This window comes from Canis aureus, chromosome 19 (genome assembly GCF_053574225.1).
Source record: "Canis aureus isolate CA01 chromosome 19, VMU_Caureus_v.1.0, whole genome shotgun sequence".
Lineage (NCBI taxonomy): Eukaryota > Metazoa > Chordata > Mammalia > Carnivora > Canidae > Canis > Canis aureus.
The window spans coordinates 8,884,411-8,903,885 of NC_135629.1; the positions used below are offsets into that span (position 1 = coordinate 8,884,411).

General features: G+C 50.2%; 1 protein-coding gene and 1 long non-coding RNA gene across 10 annotated transcripts in view; one reads left to right on the plus strand and one right to left on the minus strand.

The window, feature by feature from the left end:
* The window catches only part of LOC144289606 (uncharacterized), a 33,610-nt gene extending 17,786 nt beyond the window's left edge, over positions 1-15,824 (minus strand). Inside the window, exon 1 of the long non-coding RNA XR_013357443.1 lies at positions 15,735-15,824. This is a non-coding gene — a long non-coding RNA (uncharacterized LOC144289606). The remainder of the gene's footprint in view (positions 1-15,734) is intronic.
* Positions 1-19,475, plus strand: part of ATP2B2 (ATPase plasma membrane Ca2+ transporting 2) — a 371,101-nt gene that overhangs the window by 176,534 nt on the left and 175,092 nt on the right. The window lies entirely within an intron of this gene.

The following is a 19,475-nucleotide window of genomic DNA, read 5'->3' on the forward strand; positions in this document are numbered from 1 at the left end:
AGTGGAAACCGACGAGGAGCCCCCTGTAGGGGACAGTCTCTGGCCTCACTCAGCTCTGTAGGCACCCTTCCTCCAGAGGGCTGCTAAAGTAGGCAAGAGCATGATTTCTGGAGCCAGATGGCCCACGTTCAAACCCAGACACCTGTGTGACTTTGCACACTTACCTCTGCCTCTCTGTGCCTCAGTTTCCTACCCTGCATAATGGAGGTGGTGCCAACAGTCCCTATTCCATAAGTCCTTTCTGAAGATGAGTTGAGACAATAGAGACCTTGACATAGGTCAGTGCTCTGGAGCTTAGAGCATGGTCCTTGCTCACTGTTACTCCCTGGACCTGGAACCAGCCTTCAGAGCTGTAGAGTCCGTCTACCTGCCCATTTCACAGGTTGTGGCCAAAAGGAGATGAACTAGACCCGAGTTTGAATCTTGTGTCTGCAAACTTTATAGCTGGGAAGCTTTAGACGAGTACTTGACCCCCTGCCCCTATTTTTTTTATATGTGAAGTGGAGACAATTATGGGACCTACTTCATGGGATACTTACAAGCATGAAATTATGCTGCACACATAAAAGGCTTATCCTAAACCTCATGCTTAAATGAGAGCCATTCTCTCACTGCCATCACCAACACCATCATCACTGTTGTTGGTGTTGGTGGTATTATTATTATTATTATTATTATTATTATTAGAAAAGGAGGAAAGGAGACTTATTAGCAGTCACCCAGCAAGTCAGAGGGCAAGCCAAGACCCAGTTCTGGCCTCCCAGCCCCCAATCCCTGCTTTCTGTTCACTTCACCATCTCATTAGCCCTCTTTGTCACCTCTCAGCACATCTTGCCAAGAGCTTGGTTTCTCCTTGCAAGAGGTCACCCTAAAGCACCTCAGAGCATGCCTCCCCTGACCTCATTGTTTCCAGGCACAGATCTGGGGGCACCACACAGGCAAAGCTGGCATCCCGCAAGAGGCTAGGTCAGCAGAGAGCCAGGGCAAGAGGTTACCTTCTTCCCATGATTTCCACAGCACCCCACCAAAAGCCCCCCAGCTTCCCCACTGTGCCCAGGATCCTTAGCCAGGGCAATGCCTGAGGGGGACAGGATGAAGCTTTTGAGGGCAAATGTCTGAAAACTGCAGAACTCCTTATACCCCAAACAGCTCCATAAGAAAGGGAAGAGTTGAGACTCTACTTCCAACAAAGTTTCCTTAGACCTTGGGGACAGGTCTGGGGGTCATCCTCAGGCATCTCTTGGTTCCATTAGCAGATAAACCACCACTGCGGGCTTGTTCCTCTCTCTCTTCCACCTTCTGCCTACCAGAGTTTGGGCCTTCCCTGGCAGGGAGGGACAGAAACACAAGAGGAGGCAGGGGAGGCAGAGGAAGGAAAGGGTGGGGTTTGCTTTAAGGAGAAAGATGAGTTATATACCTGTTTTAATAATGTAAATATTGCCTGAGCAGTAATAATAATTGTTCCTATTTCATGAATGCTTAACCGTGCGCCAGGCACTGCACTCAGAACTAGATATGCATACCTTAGTTAATCTTCACTAGAACCTTATCAGGTAGAAAATATCATCATACCCATTTTACAGATGAGTAAACCAGAAGAGCTTATTAATACACCCTGTGGTGACTGCAGATGCTAATGAGATGATACAAGAGAATAAGTTCTGCTCAGAGCATAATAGGGGGGTCTGAGGACTGTGGCAAGTCACAGAGAGTCACTCAGTTTTGTTTGTTTGTTTGTTTGTTTGTTTGTTTGTTTTGGTGCATGATATACATACATTAAAGAGATAAAGTATAATAATCTTAAATGTACCACTTAAGGATTTTTACATATACATGTGCTACCACCCCCCAAATGAAAATATAGAATATTTCTAGTATGCCGAAACATTTCTTTTGAGGCATTCTAATTTAATATTATTTTTTATTTTTTTTAATTCTGCAAAACTATCACAGCCAAGAGGAGTCTAAGGACACATGATGACTAAAGATAATGTGATATCCCGTATGGGATCCTGGAACAAAATAAAAAGGTATTTTAGGTAAAAACTAAGAAAATTTTAATCAATAATGGACTTTAGTTAATATCAACATATCAATATTAATTTGTTAATTGTGAAAAATACACCATAATAGTATAAGCTATTAATTCTAAGGGGACTAGCTGGGGGGAGGGGGATGGAGACAGATGGGAGCTATTCTTAGTAATTTTTTACTTGTAAATATAAACATGTTCTAAAACACAAAGTTTATTTAAAAAAGCACTCTGCAAATCCTCCAGCAAATTATGTCTGTAGACTGGATCTGACCTCTAAGCTGCCAGTTTGAGACGTCCAGGGCAATAATGCCCTCATTTTACAGATGGGGAAACTGAGGCCCCCCGCAAAGGAAGCCTCCTATAGCAGGTCAGTGGTAGAGCCAGAATCAAAAGGCCAGTCAGTGCTCCAGCTGCAGAGTGGGGTGTCGGGTGTGGAGTGTGGGTGTGGGGGCTGCTGGTGTCTCCCTGGATCTCCAAGGGCCCTGCTGACGACTTGCCCTGCAAGAAGCTGCCAGGAGCCAGCCAGCTTCCCTCTGCTGCTTCCTCCTGAGCTCTCCAGGGCTGTCAGTTGGAAACCAGTTCTCCCACTAGCCTTAGCCCCAGAGGGAGTGGTCATGGGCAGTTCCTGTTCTGGGAGCAGGATGTCATCTATCCATCCCAGCCAGCCTTGATGCACCTTATAGATGTATGGATGTCCCCAAACCCAGCACAGGATCTGGGATGAGTGTTGGATGCATGGGTGAGTAAAGAAATGAAAGAGGGAAGAAATAAATGGCAAGGGTGGGTAGTTAGGGGTGTGTGGAGGGAAATAAAGGGGGCCAGGAGCACAGATTCTGTAGCCAAATGGATTGGGTTGAACCCTGGCTCTGCTACTTCCAGACTCATGACCTTGGACAAGTCACCTAACCTCTCTGTGCCTCAATCTCTTCAACTTAAAATGGGAATAATAGCAGTACCTGTGAGGGAGGGAAGTAATAAATATAGGAAAGGAGGGAAGAGAAATAGGGAAGGGGTGATATCAGGACATGGAAACTTAGACAAAGCCATATGACTGGCCACTGACCTAGAAAAGGTGGATGAGTGGCATCATATAGTTGTTAGAGCACAGATTAGGGAACTGGGCTGCCAAGATTCAAATCTCAAAGCCATTGTTTACTATGTAGCTCCGGGCAAGTAACTTAACATTTTGTACCTCAGTGTCCTCACCTGTAAAATGGGTGTGGTAACGATTGTACTTACTTCACAAGGTTTTATGATGACTAATTGATTGGTATGTGTATAGCACTTAGGACTAGCATGTTTAAAACAGCCCCTGGCATATAAAGAATGTTTATTAAATGGGGGAAAGGTCTCATGCCAGAAGCCCACTCTCGTCCCTTGGAGGGATCCCGACTTTTGGGAGAGATAGAGGGATCCCGACTTTTGGGAGAGATAGAGGTCTAGGCATTGTAAATACACCTGCTGAATCCAGATGAGAACCTGCCTGAAGGAAGTCACATGGGGAGAGGGCTGAACTAGGGACCAGCTGCCCATCTCTATAGCCTCACCCACCTCTGGCCAACCCCAGGATAGGCAACACTTCTAATATTGTAAGAGAAGCGAGGAATCTGGCTTCTTATACACAATTTCCAATTTTTAAACATTGGCACTTAATTCAATTTTATTTTAAGCTTTTAGCAAAACAAACAAATTTATTTTAAGCTGGCTGCTCTCCCAAGCGGCTGGTTTACAGCCTCTACCCGAGTCCAGTCCTGCCAGTTTGCTTTCTTTTACATTTCTCCTGCATTTTAGAGGAAAGGGAACTAAGGCCCAGAGAGAAATGTTTGAACCTGTTGTGTCTGACCACTTAGTGGAGTCAACAGGCAGTCTGTTAGTTTCCCTCTCCTGGCTGCAAGCCACAAGTTTCCCCAGGTAATCAGTCAGACTTTGGACCAGGTAAGGGAAGAGAGCTCAAAAGGAAATTTTCCTCTTGGGTTCTTTCAGTAGCATATTTGAAATATGATGTTTGTCGTGCATCAGAGGTACAGCCAATTGTCAGGCAGGAGCCACTCCCACTTCCAAAGCCAAAGCAGAGATTTGCAATGTAGGAAGCTCCAGCTGCACTCCCAGCCCGGGCTCAGCAGGTAGGGGGCCAAGATTCTAGGGGGTTCCTGAATCTTACCATTTGCCTCTCGGTGGTGGCTAAGGGAGGAGCCAGCAGTAGGTTCTTTTGTAAAGGTAATCACTAAGTCAGAACTAGAGCAATTGAGAAAAAAAGGGGAGACATGTTCTGAAGAGAAGTTTTAGAGGAATATTGTTGGGGAAGAGAGTTAATTTCCAGGCTTGTTGTACTCTGAATTTGAGTTGTTTTTTCTCTCTTTTTGCAAGAGCGCCCTTTGGTTCCTACTTATTTAACCAGACTGTGCTGCTTTTTCCTCATCCGTAAAATGGGATAGATATTGTACCCACTTCCTGCAGCTGGTGATGAGGGTGAAATGAGATGGCATGTGGAGAGGATTAAACAATACAAATCAGCCATCGCTCTCACTGTTGGCAGCAGCCAGCCTGCCTGTGTGCACAAGTGGAAGCTTGAGAACCTTCCACTCTTGGCCCTTCTTTACCTTGTCTATGTGATTATGACCTTCGTTTTGTCTGGAGAGTCAGTGCATCTAGTAGTTGTGGAGCCCTTCTTGTGGATCAGGTTTTGTGCTAGATCCTTCTATCTATTTTCTTTTCCTTAACCCCAAGAGCAATGCTGGGAAGCGAACACCATCATCACCTTTGCAGATGAAGAACCTGAGGCTCTGGGAGGGAATATGACTTATCCAAGGTCACCCCCAGGAGGGACGCAATCTTGAGCAAATCCCATTGCCATATTGAGCCTCCAGCATCCTCATTTGTAAAAGGAGGTTCAGGACACCCATCCCAGGGCTGCTGTGGGCATCTATGAGGTAATGGCTTGGAAAGTGCACTGTCAGCTGTAAATCCCAGCCAAACGGACAGCATCAGTGTGAGTCTTGCAGAGGCCTGCTCCCCTTTGGGGCTCAGTGCATTTTAGCAAGAAGAGTTATAGAGAAAAGTTATTTTGAGTGTCTTTTTCTTGGGTGGTTTCCAAAATGTGTCTCCTCCCTCCAGCTAACAAGTGCAAAGCTGGCTTAAGGAGAGGCTCTACTCAAAGCAAGTCACTTCCAGTGGAATGACCTGGGAGGGAGAAAGGAAATGGGCATGATGCTCACAGGGGAGACAGGATCACAGAGAAGGCCTCAGGCTGTGGAGTCAGACAGATGTGAGATCAAATCCTGGCTCTTCCACCTACTAGCTGTGTGACCCTGAGTCATCTAGTTAACCTCTCTGATCCTCACACAGAGAATTGTTATAATGAAGGGGATGAGCAAGGCAGCTGAGAAGCAAAGCATGGACATCCATGAACATCCAATGAGACCAGTTCCAAGTCTGAGGTGGGAGCTGCAGACATTGCAGGGGGTTGGGAATAGGATAGAAACCAGGGCTTGGAGAGAAAGGGCCCAGGGAAGAACAGTCCGCTGCTAAACTAGGGAAAGGAAGACCAGTGGAGTTGGGCTTAGCAGTATACATACACAGGAAAGGAAGACTGGTCAAGTTGGGCTTAGCAGTACACGTACACTGGACCATGAGCATCTGGAAGACAGGCCACTATGTCCTTTTCATCCCAGTGGCCTGGTTCACAGAAGGTGCACACATACATTTAAAACCCTGAATTTAATATTCACTTTCTGCCCCCTGCCTACCCATTTAGTCCTCCTTATGTCTTGATCTCCAGCCCAACCACCCCACCTCTGTACAGGGTGAAGTACACAGGCTGTGGTACCTGATAGATTTAGATTCAAACCCAAACTCTGTCCTTTCTGCCTGGGTAGCACTGAGCAGGTTACCTCCCCTCCCCAACCCTGTTTTCTCTTCTGTAAATACTAATACTAACCCCTGCCCAGCAGAGTTATTATAGGAGTTAGAGATGATGCATGTGAAAACACCTAGCATGGTCCCTGACCCATAGGAGGCATTCTGAAGATGGCATCAGGACGTACAATTGCTCTTTACTGGGGTAGCCCATGACCACCTCTGACTTCTTCACTCACACACAGACCAAATTCCCTTAGGCTCTCACAGTGTGTCTTTTTACCTCAGGTGACACAAGCACCTGGGCTAGATAGGTCTATGCACCACAACCTCTGTCCCCACAGTCTCCTTACACAATTTCCAGACTGTTTCTAGATTCACTGGCCATGATGGGGCTTACGATGTCCACAAAACACCTCAGAAATGAGTATCAACAGGCAGGTCACTGATAAGAAACAAACTGCACTCGAGGATCAAAACACCCAACCATAATCACTAAATCATCCTCTGGCTGTGAGTTTGTTAGTGTCTGTAAAAGTTCTCAGGTTGAAAGTTTATAGATAAAGGGCTTCCTGGTCCCAGATCCCGTGTCTTATTCTTGAGGAGGGCCTGTAAATGCTGCCCCATTGCTGGACTGATGATTTAGGAGTGCTTCTCTGGTACCTTGAGGTCAGGGTGAACTCCTAAAAGCTGGAACTGGCTCTGTTTCACTGTGAGGACCTCTGGAAGCAGGTGCAGGGCTTGGAAAGAAACCCACTATGCTCAGCACAAAGAGGGGCAACCTGCCCATTTGGGATAAGTGTGTCCTTGAAGTTCAGCTGGCAAGGAATCTCCAGCCAGAGCTTCTCTTGCTCATGCCCCCTGACCCTACATGCAGTATAGGCCCTGTTCAGGGAACTGGGAGCCAGCTCACCCTGATACTAGCCTGGAAAATGCTGCCTTAATGCCTGGCACTGTTGGAGGATCATCACAGCCATCTACAAAGGACTTGGAGAGCTTCTCAGCAGCAATTTAGCATCAGTGCTGCCCACTGAACCCACAGTGATATGGCACCTGCAGAAGTCACATAGTTTGGTCTAATACAAGTCAAAATGTCAAGGTACAACCTCTAAGCTAACTCTTGACCTCACCCCCCCACCCCCTTCTCTTGCTCTGCATTTATTTAGGATTTCTCTCTACCCACCTGCCATGGACAGCAAATGGTTTGCCCACCCTCCATTACCAGCCAAGACTGGGAGTCTGAGCTTAAAACTAGCCCCCATCCCACCCCCACCCCTTCCCACTCACTCCCGTGCTGGCTCCCATATGCAGCCTCTCCCTCTGGGCCCCTGAGCTAATTACAGGCTTCCCTAAGTCATTGGAAGGAAAAGCTAATTAAATCAGGGTCGGCCATCCATTTTCTGGCTAAGGACAGGCAGCCCGACACCTTTCTTCCACTCCAGGATCCTGAAACCACAGCTTGCATCTTCATCCGAGTTTGAACACAGGTTTTTCTCTCTTAGGGATGATTTTTAGGAAGAGCAGCAAGATAGGACATTTCCTCAAGTGCTCCTTTGCACCATGTCAGGGTGACCATATGGGATCAGGTTGGGGGCCTGGAAAACTGAGGAGTGCCCAGATCTGCATAGCTGGGGGAAAAATGTGTGAGGAGACAGGGCAGGTGACAGTTTCTCCTTGGAAATTCCCCAGCATGCTGATGCACCGCACCCACCATTTCCGATTCTGTGGCCTGAGCAAAAAAGCCCTGCCTTCAATCCCAGTCCCGCTGCCTGGCTAGGTGAGTGCCCCAGGGCAGCATTCATCGACCCCTCTGTGCCTGAGTAATAATAGCACCTACCTTACAGAGTTGCTGAGAATTAAATGAGATAACACATCAATCAGCCAGTGTGGAGCAGGTGCTGAGCCCATGTTTGTTGAATGAACAAGTGATTACTAAGTGCCACATACAGAGTGAACACCCAAACAACGTTAGTTTTCTTGTCCCTCTTGGAATCCCTGTGTGTTTGTTACTATAAACACTCATGGGACTCACTCCCCTAAAACCTGTAGGTGAATAAATGTATTGCATGTTTTCCCCCTTTGAGATGCAAGGGCCAAAGAAGTAGGAGGGGGGCGGGGTTAAGGGGCATGGAACGGAGAGCTCCCTTCCCGTGGCCTGCCCTCTCACTTGCCCCTAGATGCCAGCCTGCTTTTCCTTTTTTTGTCTGGGCCTCAGAGTCCCCTGATATAAAAAGGGGTGCCTTTGACGGAAGTCCCCGCTATGATTCTCAGCCCCTCCCTGCTCTGTCCTCGCATGAGCCATGTCCTCACCAACTTCCTCCAAGGGGGCACTGCCTGAGGCCAGCACGTGGCTGTCTCAGACACTATTCCAGAAAAGGGGTGACGGGCTTAACTAAGTAAGGAGATCCCAAAAGCAGGGAACAAATGGAGGTGAGTCCACTGTACGGAGGAGGACCCGCTCTGCAAGCCAAGCCTGCAGTGTGCTTTGAATCCCAGCTGTGTGGCCTCAAACAAATAAGCTAACTTTTCTGTGCCTCAGTTCCCTCCCCCTGCAAAACAGGCATGATAATAACAGTCTGTCCCTCATAGGGTTCTTCTAAGAATTAAATGAGTTCATATGCACCAAGAGCTTAGAACACGGCCTGGTCTGTAGTTGGCACTCCACACGCATTAGTCATTCCCGGTATTTTAGATCCAGACTCTTGCTGACTCCTCACCACAGCCAGCCCAGCCTGGTGGTCTGATGCCTTCCATCTTACAGATGAAGTCTGGGGAGAAGAAACCACTTGACCACCATCACTCAGAATAAGACCCCTGCCACACTCCTCTCTCAAAGAGGAGAGTGTGACAGTGCCTTTCGGGACAAGCGGGCTCAGGGCAGGGCGGGGGTGGCTAAGAAGGCCCAGGCCTCCCTCAGAGGCTCAAGCGGAGTCGGGAGGTGGCTATAAATATGAGAGGCGAGGGGCTTTCTAACTAGGCCAGGAATGTGTGTTAGTCATTGAGGTCAGAGCAGGCCGCAGAAGCTCTTGGCTGGGAAAAGAGTATATCCAGGAGTGAGCTCTCCCAGGCTCAGGGGAAGCCAGAGCGCTGAGACTGAGAAGGAGGGTGACGAGCAGTGCTCAGCTAGGGGCACGCCGGCACCCCATGACCTGAGCCAACCCCCAGGAATGTCCCTCCTGCTCCTTCCAACCTCTGAAAAGTCCTACTGCAACCCAGATCAAATCAGCCACTGATGAGCACCTTCAGGCTGAGGCCAAGCTGTGGTTCCCAGAGGGTACACTCAGGCCACCATTCTGGGGAGTGAACAAGTGCATCCTTTCTATTTTAATAGCTGCGCACTTATTTTAATGTGCTAGGAGAAAAATACAACTGGCAAAGCAAATCCATGATCTCGTGGCTGTAAGTGCTTAAGATAATACCAAGTAGGTGTATATGTTTTTTTTAAGAGGGAGTTGATTTTTTTTTTAAATGTATACTTGTAGAACTAAACCACCATTGCTAAGGTTTGGGGGATTCTGGTCCACAGGCAACATGCTAATTTCCTTGCTGTGGGGTTCCAGGTGCCTTCTATGCCTCCCACCCCACACCCCTGACTTTCCCCAACAGTCCTGCCCTGGCAACTGAGCCCTGCTCCACCCTCACTGTGACCACTATCTGGAATGCTTTCCCCTCCACCTTTCCACTGCCAAGCACCAGGTGAAATGAGCTCTTCGCTGGTGCCTCCACGGGGCCACAGGGAGGCCTCCTCCTCCGAGCAGCCCCATTCCTTTGTTCCTCCACTGCCACTTCCCCCACACTGTGTGAGAGTCTCTGTAGCTGGGGCCACTGTTCCCTCAGCAATGGGGAAAGCAAGCTCTGGATGTGTGTCTTCCTACCTGCTATTCCCAGCTCTGTACCTGGGGCTGAGCACATGCCCAGGACACAGACACCCAGTGACTTTCTGGAGCTGTCCTTGCAAGGTGTCAGCTGGCACACATGCAACCTTGCCCTCGTGGCTCTGTCCCCTCCCTCATCTGTCAGATGGGGATGCCAAGTTTCCTTTCCCTGGCTGGGTGCATAGAGTCCGTGAGTTTACTTCATCTAAAGGTACCTAAAGGCATGTGCATGGCATGTCATCAGGACTCCACAAATACTGGCTCTGATCATTTGAATCATCAAGGCTATTATCATTATCAGTGGATATTCAGTGAGTCCACAGTGGTACAGAGTAGAGGGGAGGGAATAAGACTAGAGCACCTTTGCATTTAGGATCAGGAGATCCTGATCTCAGCGCCTACTTACTCCACCCCTCTCATTATGAATATGGGGAAACTGAGGCCCATGCTGTACCCCTGGAACCAGGACCTGGGACACCTGCCCAGAGAGACAGGCAGACCTACCTGAGCTTGCCCCTCGCCTTCTGCCCCCCGCCCCTTTGGCATAAGCCAGAAAGGCCTGGTGAGGAATTCTAGGGGCTGTGGCCAGCAGGAGGGTTCTCACTTCCGCAAGTCAGTGCATCAAAAGCTTCATTCTTTGTAGATTCCTCCAATAGGTAGGAGCAGACATGACCTTTGTCATTTGTTATTTTTAGCCAAGCAGGCAAGGAATGATAAAAACCTGTATGGGAGCTGACTATAAATAACATGGCTATGGCATTAAACACACACACACACACACACACACACACACACACACACACACACACTCTAAAACCTGTAGATCTAAACAAGCATTGCCCTTCAAAGTAGAATAACAGCATGAGCATGGCACTTTACAGTCACTGAACCAATTTCACAAAAGCTATTGCTTGCGATCACCATGCAGTTCCATGGGGCATGGGGGTGGGGCAAGGGAGACACTTTTATTGTCCCCATCCTTCAGATGAGGAAATAAGGAATGAGACTGCCAGTGAGGCCATTGGCTCCACGCCTGACCGATGGCAGGAGCCTGACATTTATCACTGTCCCTGTTGTCGAGTCTCTGAGAGGTAAAGCAGCTTTGCCCAGTGCCACATAGGGAGAAAGGAGCAGGACCGGGACTGCCTCGGGTCACCTGTCTCCAAATGCAGGAGTCTGCAGGCAGCTAGCAGCCTTACGGGAGGGAAGAAGGGGCGGACATGGGCAGATCAGAGGAACAGGCACTGGTGGTGTCGACCCCCAGGGATGGGCGTTTGAGTGAGAAGGCAGTGCTGGAGGCTGAGAGGAGGTAGCCTGGGAAGGGCTCAGCCCTGACAGTGGCAAGAAGGAGAGGAAAAGAGAAGGTCATCGGCCAGTGGTGTTCTAGGGCAGTGCTACACCAGGCTCACCCCATCAGATGCTGAAATCCCTCTGGGCAGGGTCGCCTGCCTTGGCAAGCCCATGGCAGGAGAATAGGAGAGAAGTCCCAAGAGCATGTTACCAGTGCTGGGCTGAGCAAGGACAGTCCATGGAGCAGGCCAGGGGCAGAAATGGGCCCCCAGAGCAGAAGTGGGCCTGGCAGCAGTGTGGAGCTCCTGCCGAGGGCTCAGCGGTGTGCTGGTGAGCATTTCGTAACCAGCTCTCAGGGATGTAGGTGCCCTTTGTAGTGTTTGCCAGTTTCTGTGGTATAAATGCTCTCCCTGCCCCACTCCCCAGCAGATCACAGCTGCCAGCATGACATCACTTATACGCACCATTGGCCCTCAGGAGCCAGTATGAGAACTCTAGAACACTACTGTGCAAGGAAGCCACCGCACCGAGCCACCCAGGAGAGGACACCAATGTCCTGCTTGCTTCAAGGGAATAAAAGAGGGGCTTGTGGGTCATATTAAGCTACTATTAACTGTGCATGACAGGCAAAGCATTTTGCATACAGTGTCTCAATTAATTTTCAGTGTCATCCTCTGAGGTAGACATTATCTCTAGCTTATTCATGAAGAAATCAAGGTTCCAAAAGGTAAAGTGACTTGCCCAAGGTAACACGGCCAGTGAGTGGCATTGCCTGAATTTGAACCCAGATGTGTGTGGGTTCAGAGCTCCTAGCCCAGTCATATAACATGCAGCCTCCAGCCAGGGTAGTGCTGGGACCCGAGTCAGGGCTAAACCTTCAGGCAGGGATTCATGGGTGGGTTCCTCTATGGGGCTGGAGCTGAGAGGCCTGACCAAGTCCTAGAGGAAATGGTCGCCATGCTTGAGAGAAGTCCTGAGAGGTTTGAGGCAACCCCCACATGGGGAGGGCCCAGAGCTGGAGCACCACTTTCCCCTCACACCAGGGCAGAGGCACTGCCTGGCACCCTACAGGGCCCTCCAAACCTTTCCTCCCTCCTTCCCTTGTTTGCAGTTGAGAATCCTCCTAAAAAGCCCAGTTCCAGGCTACAGTCCTTACACTGCCAAGCCCGTAGTAGGTGCTCAATTAATGCTGAAGAAATGAATCCATGATACCTTCATATTCTCTCTCATTTTATTGGAAATCAAAGACCAGATCAATTATATGATTATTTCCACCTCACGGATCTAGAAACTGAGGTTCTAATTGGCAAAACGACTAGCACAAGACCACGTAATAGTCAATGACAGAGCCAGCACTCAATCCCATACCTCTGTGACCCCTAAGCACTCTGCTCTACTGTGCTGTGTGCCCCAGAAAGGAATAGGACCTTGTGCCTGAGAAGCTCCTTACAGTTTGTCAAGACCCTTCCATTTCCTTCCTGTTCTTCACTGTTGTACATTGGCCTGTGGGGTTCCAGTTCAGGGAGGCTTGGGGACAGGAAGGAGGGCCTGAGAGAGCCGGACACCTCCCTGACCCTGGCAGTTAGTCTCACATCCAGGAGTAACCTGTCGGTGGCCTTGTACTGAGAGAGTTGGCCCAGCCTGAAGGGCAGTCCCGGTCACAGAGGGCCTGTGTGTGGAGTGGGCCACCCGGGCCTGGAAATCCCCACTGATGCAGGGTCCCCTTGGGGGTGGCCGTGGCCCCTTTGTGCAGCTACTCTTTGGAACCATATCTTATAAAGACAGGTTCCGAGCAAAGTGGTCCCACAAAGTGATGGGAGTGGGGAGTGGGGGGCCAGGGTGTGAGGAGGTTCTTACAGGGTGAAAGGGCTGCCCTGGAGCCACCACTGGCCTCCCAGCCCTGGCTTTGCTGTGCTATGTCCGAGGCAGGTGGCTGCCCCTGTGCGGACCTCAGGATCCCCATCTGTAAAATGGAAGGATCAGTCTGATGGAGGGGCATGACAGCTCCTCCCAGCCCCAGCGGACCATGATTCCACATAAACCAGCCTCACAGGCAGATCCCAAAGGGAATTTCCTCTGGGGAGAAAGTGGGGTACCCCCATGGGGATGCCTTTGAAGGCTGCTGGGGCTGCATCAGCACTCCCTGTGTTCTGAAGGCAGAAAGCTCGTCTGCCCATCCTCCTCTTCAGGCCCAGCTTCAGCTCCACATCCCACTCCTACCCTGCTCCCTTCAGCTACTTGCTGGACACCCTGGCAGGGCCTAAGCAGTCCCCATACGTATGGCAGGGTAGGGAAGAAGGTCCGTGTTCAAGTCCCAACACCCCTGCCAGCTGGACAATTTCGTTCTGGGGCATATGGCCTCTCTGGGCCTCAGTTTCATCATCTGTAAAATGGGGAAGGTACTAACTCCTTAAAGGGTAGGAATTAAATGAGCCACAATATGAAAAGTTCTCAGAACAAACAGCACCTGGCATGTAGTCCTTGTCCAGGCAACGTCACGTCTTGGTACTACTATTTATAATGCGTATCGATGCCATCTCTTCTGCTCAGCGGCCCTCAAGTGGAGCTACCGTTATGGCAGTCTAGGGTCCTAGAGGGAGCAATAGATTGAGAGCCCTGGACACAGAGCTATCTCTCAATCACCCCTGACCCCCAGGGCCCGGGGTGCCTTCGCCTCTCCTGGCCTCAGTGTCCCCCCGCCCCCGTCAGGTGGCTTCCCTCGGTTCCAGCACATCTGAGACTCCCTAAGTGTCCACAGATGTTCCTGTCCCCGCAGCCATGCCTCGGTGTCAGCAGGCCCCTTCCTGCTTGCTGATAGGTCCCCAGCTCAGAGTCTGCCGCAATCATGGTTTGCTGAATGAACCCGTGTAAGGTGCAGTGTTACCGTGGTGCAGCGTCTAACATGTGGCAGGCACCTTGCTAGGAGCCTCGTCTTCTTCATTCTGTTTAATTCTTAGAATCCTTCTGAGGTTCCTTCTGCTCCCAGGATAAGGACAGAAGTCCGGAGGGTGGTCTATAAGTCCCCCACCCATCTCTTGCCCCTCGCTCACACTCTTCGCCTCTAGGCATTCAGTCTTCCTTTTGGTTCCTGGAGCCTTGCTGAGCTCTTTCGGGCCTCAGGGTCTCTGCCAGAAGCACCACCTCTCCTTATCCCTAGTGAGCTCCTGCTCAGACTTCAGACCCCAGCTCAGTGACCACCCCCCCCCCTTGGGGAAACCTTCTGCAACTCCCCCCTCCACTCCCACCAGGGATGGCAGGTCCTCCTGTGGAGTGTGTTCGTGGCCTTTGCCCCTTCGTCTTATACTGTTTATCACTTTACATTGGTTTATGCATTCATTTCACATCCCTCTAAATCCTCTTGAGAATAGACACCATGAGCTTTTCTGCTGTATCCTCAGGACCTAGCACAGAACCTGGCAAGTAGTGGACAGCAGTGGATACTTGCTGAACAGGTAAGTAGATGGAGAAGCAGGAAGCCCATGACACCTGAGGCCATAGAGATCGAGAGACTTGCCCAAAATCACACAGCCCATCAGGATTTGAGCTAGTCCATGGGGCTCCAGCTCCCAAGCTCTTTGCACCCACCCCAGCCTCATGCCATCTTTGAGTGCAGTGGAGGACTGAGCCAGAGGAGCTCCTAAAGGGAAAGGGTTTGAGTGACAGGGCAAGGGCTTTGATCCCCTCAGAGCCCTGGCTGCTTGGAAACCTCATAAGGGGTGAGCCCACACCCCCACTGCTCCTCTGTGAGCCTTCCAGGAAAGATCTAGGCTCTAATTCTGCCTCCAGCTATGTAATCCTGGACTTGTCCCCTCCACTCTCCAGATCTGTTTCCTCATCAGTAAAATGGGAGTGAGACTGTCCACAAAGCAGGTTAATTGTGTGTGCAAAGACATGTGCATTAGCACACAAGAAAGCTCTCAGCAGAGACGGCTAACCAACAACCCTCCCTGAGGACATACTGGCAGGGAGGATGGCCGCATTTCAGTCCCTAACTCCTATTGATTCCAAAATCCCAGCAGTGTCCAGCTGTCCAGTCAGTCAGCAGGTGGGCCTCTCAGCTTGAGGTACTCTCAGTTGTCACCCTTGGCTCCCATCCTCTCTCTGGGAATGCTCTCTCCCTACTGGGCCCCACAGCCTCCTCAGCAGGAGGACATCCAGAGAGGTGGCAGACTCTGGGGCAGACTGTGCTAGGTTTGAATGCTCAGTCCTAGGCCACACAGCTGTGCTCCTCTAAGCAAGCCACTCACCCTCTCTGGGCTTGCTCTTCACCTCAAATTGAGAGTTGAGAACACTGAATTTTGGGGTTGTGATGAGGAGTAAATACAGCTCTTGCGTTAAGTGCCTGGCACCTAGTAGGCACTCCGCAAATGACAAATGCCCTCCTCCCTTCTCCTGACAGTCCTAGGTCCATCGTCCCTATTCCTTCTGTTTCCTCTTTCCTTATCTTCTTTCTCCAGGGAGACAGTCTTCCAGCAAGAGTGAAAACACACACACACACACACACACACACGTGTTCACTAGGAACCCCAGCACAGTACCTCACATTCAGTGAGAACTAAATAAATATTTGTAGACTGAATAATCCCCAAAAATGAATTACTAGCGGTAAAATGTCAGACTATAGGTAGCTGGGAGGGAGCATTTAGGGATAGGGGCTCTTCCCTGGGTGCTCAACTCACCTTGAGTTCAGCTCTGGGCTCAAGCATCCCAGTCCCAGAAGAGACATCACTGAGAGACGTCAGAGTGAAGTTCAGGTCTTCTTTTTCCTTTACAAAGTGGGCATGCAGAGAGAGCACCATTCATTGACAGGCTCAGAAAACAGCAACGCTTACAACAGAACCTCTAGCAAGTGCAAAGAATATTTCCAGAGCCACAGAGAAATGCAAATACCAGTTCAAAACCACCAGGGGAATTGCTTTTTCATTCAACAAACCTGCACTCCTCGGTTCAATCAATATTATTGAGGTTCTGTGCCCAGTGCTGAGGATACAACAAGCAAATGAGATCCATTTTCTATCCCCAAGGATTTCCTCAGCCTGATGGATATGACAGATGCACATAAAAAAGGTTAATAGCAAGAAACTCTTCTTAGGGGCTGGAGATGATGGAGGGGAAAGCAGGGAAGGCATCAGAGAGGAGGAGTTGCTGGACCTGAGCCTTAAAGGATGAGTAGGAGTTTTCCAGGCAGAAAAATGAGAAAGGAAGGCATCCCAGGCAGTGAATGGTGCATGCAAAGACACAGGGGCATGGAAATGTGAGTGTGTGTGTGAGAGCAGGAGAGGCTTAGTGTGAGGAAAGTGGATGGAAGATAATGGGAGGGGTCTGGAATACTCATCTGGCCCTCATGAGCCATGGAATGAGTTTGGGTTTTATGCTGGGAGCACAGGGGAGCCAAAAAGGATTTAGAGGAGTTGAGAAAGCTCTCTAAGGTGCAAGGGATATGTAAACAGGGGGAGGAGAGCAGGAGAGGAAGCAGGGAGACCAAGGTGAAGAGGCAGGATTGACAGATGGGAGTGGACGGTGTGTTTGCATGTGCATTAACCGAAGGGATGAGACCATGTTGCCCAGGCCTGGAAAAGACAACCTCCCCCAGGGAGTCCTCCCAGAATAGTTCTTGATTCCCCTGGCTATGTGTTCTTCCAGGAGAGAAAGTACTAGCTTCCTCACTGGCCCCTGTTCCTAACCTCTGGCCTCACAGAGCGGCAGCAAAGTCAACCATCATCACGCTCCTGCCCTGCCCCACTGAAAGGCGAGGGTAGGCCTTTTGGGCTCAGGTTTTCTAAGTCCCATGGCTCCCTGGACCTCGTTCAAACCTACCTCCCTTGGGGTCCCTGGGCTCAGTATGGGGCCTCACGCAGTCCTGATTTCAAGCCTCAGTGCCCCTATTCACCATATGACTTTGGACAACATCATTTCGCCTGTCTGTACTTCACTTTCCTCATCAGTAAAATGGAAATGAAAAATAGGACCTACCTCCCAGGATGCTGTGAAGCTCACCCCCGTGAGATAGGACATTGATAGGAATGGCAGCTGAAGTTATAAGTCAGGCTCACCCCCTCCTCCCTGAGGGAGCAAGAGCCGGTGGGAGCAGCCAGGACCTGGGAGCCTGGGTTTGCAGGTCAGCAGACTGCCCTGGACTGTCAGGGTCTCAAAGGCCAGCCCTGTCGGAGCTCCACAGGGTTGAGGATCTGAGAACCATCATCCAGCAGGAAGAGGGGCGGGAAGAGTCCTATCACCCCAACGTTTCCCAGGGGCCTCCTGGAGCATTTCACCCTCTGCATTTACCCTATTAATAACAGCTGCCATTCTCCTTTAGCCTGTGACCCTGCCAAATAGGTATAAGTCCCCATTCTGCAGATGAGAAAACTCAGGGAAGTTGAGTCATTTGCCAAGTACTGCCAGGAAATGAAAGAGCAGGGATTTGACCCCAGATCTGTCTGACTTGCCACAAAACCTCAGCCCAAGTTCAGGTGGGCTGAGGAAGTCTGGGACCTTGGCGGGAATGGGTGTAGGGCCCCAAGGTGGCTGGGAGACTTGGGACAAGCTGGGTTGCCTGGTCCCCAGACACACATTCTGTGGTCCTTCAAGGTCATCATGATCCTAGTAGAGCCTGAGTCATGCACCTCAAATTTGGGTAACTTTAGGAAAGAACAGAGGGAAAGGTCTAAAGCTGTAGTGGGTCAGATCTGGGCTCAGATCTTGACCTTGGCCCTCACTGGCTCTGTGCCTCCTAAGCAAGTCACTAAGGTCTCTTGCATGTTCTCTTCTATAAAATGGGAAGAAGCCCAGTCTCCCCAAGGGGATGTGTGAAGGTCAGACAAGGCAGGGATGTGAGGGGCCTTTGGAAATACCTTCTCAGCCTCTGAGGGATCCAGCCGGCATCTCTTTGTGACAGCAATTTACCCGCCCCAGGACCCCTGCCCAGGTGTCAGAAGACCCTGAGCTGGGCAAGGCAAGGGCAGAGGAGCCCTTGTTCCTGCTTCCCTACAAGAGGGGAAGCAAAAGAGAACCTGAGTCTCCCAGAGAGGACACAGCTGGCCTCTGATTGCATTTGATTCCACCTCCCTCAGACCCCTCTGGACCTACCTCATCTGTCTCCCTTATGCAAATCGCTTTCATCAGCCGGCTTCATCCCCATTCTCATCCCTAGGTAGACTAACCCTCTACCCCAACTACTCTCTGGTCCTGGGATTTGTTCCCCAAAACATGGTCTGGTCAATCAAAGAGTGTTTGGAAATCAGACTGAGCTGACTCTTCCTTCACCCCTGCCCTTTTTCTCATACCTTCCCCCAACTCTCACCACGACCATAAGCCAAATCATGCTGCAGGCAGAAGCTATCAGTAATCCTCCTGGCCAGCCTCCTGCCTCTTGCCCCTCTTCCCCATGGGTCACCCTGACTTGTCGTTTCCAGCCTTCCCAGAGTTTCAACACTAGCACCATTGTTTGTCAGATTTCACAATACCTCTGCCTGCCCAGTACCCTCTGTCCCCCAACATATCCTGGAAAGACAGACCAGATGCCCTAGGTGTGTCTGCTGCAGGAAGGGGAGGTACAGGGGGCAGGGCAGGGGATGAATTCTGTGGCCAGATGACCTTGGGCAAGCCAGCCACTTACATTCTTTCTTGAGGCCTCAGTTTGCTCAACTGTAAGATGGGAGAATTGGATAGAAGTCCTGGAAGGTCCTTCTGGTTCTGACATTTGATAAATCAAAATCACACAGCAGCATATTCATTCAAACCTATATTGTGGCACCTACCACATGCTGGGGGCGGGGGCTCTGGAGACACAGCTGATGGGGTCAGAGCTCAGCAAGGGAGACAGATGTGTAGACCATTACAATACAGTGTGGTCAGAGCCAGGCCAGGTGCATTAATTGATTTTCTTGGTGGAATCAGGAAGGACTATCTGAGAAAGCAGCATTTGAACTGGACTTTGAAGGATGAATAGGAGTTCATGGGCCAAACATGATTTTTAAAAAAAACTTTCAGACTATGCTAGTCAACATTTGGGCTGCCTTAGAAGTTAGGGCGTATCCTGTAACTTTGCTGTGGGTGCTGAGGGTGAAGTACAATTTCAGGGCCTGAAATGCCAAGGAGATGGGAGCTCAGCCAGGTGTCAGTTCTAGTCTTAGATTCTGGGAACTGAAACCCATGAGCTCCTGAGAGTTTGGTGTTTGCTGGTGAAGGCACAGCCTACCCCAGACAGGAACCAGTGAACAGGCAGGACTTCGGACTTTCAAGTGGACGAGTGTTGGGGCTCCCAACAGGCCACACCATGCTTTCACAGGGAGCCATGGGCTTGGAGTCCTCAGGCTTAGGTTACGGGTTTGATTTACCCCTTCCTGGCTTGAGAGACCTGGTCCTGGTCTCGACATTGCAAATTCCTCCCTGTAATTCAGATGCTCATAGAAATCATTCTA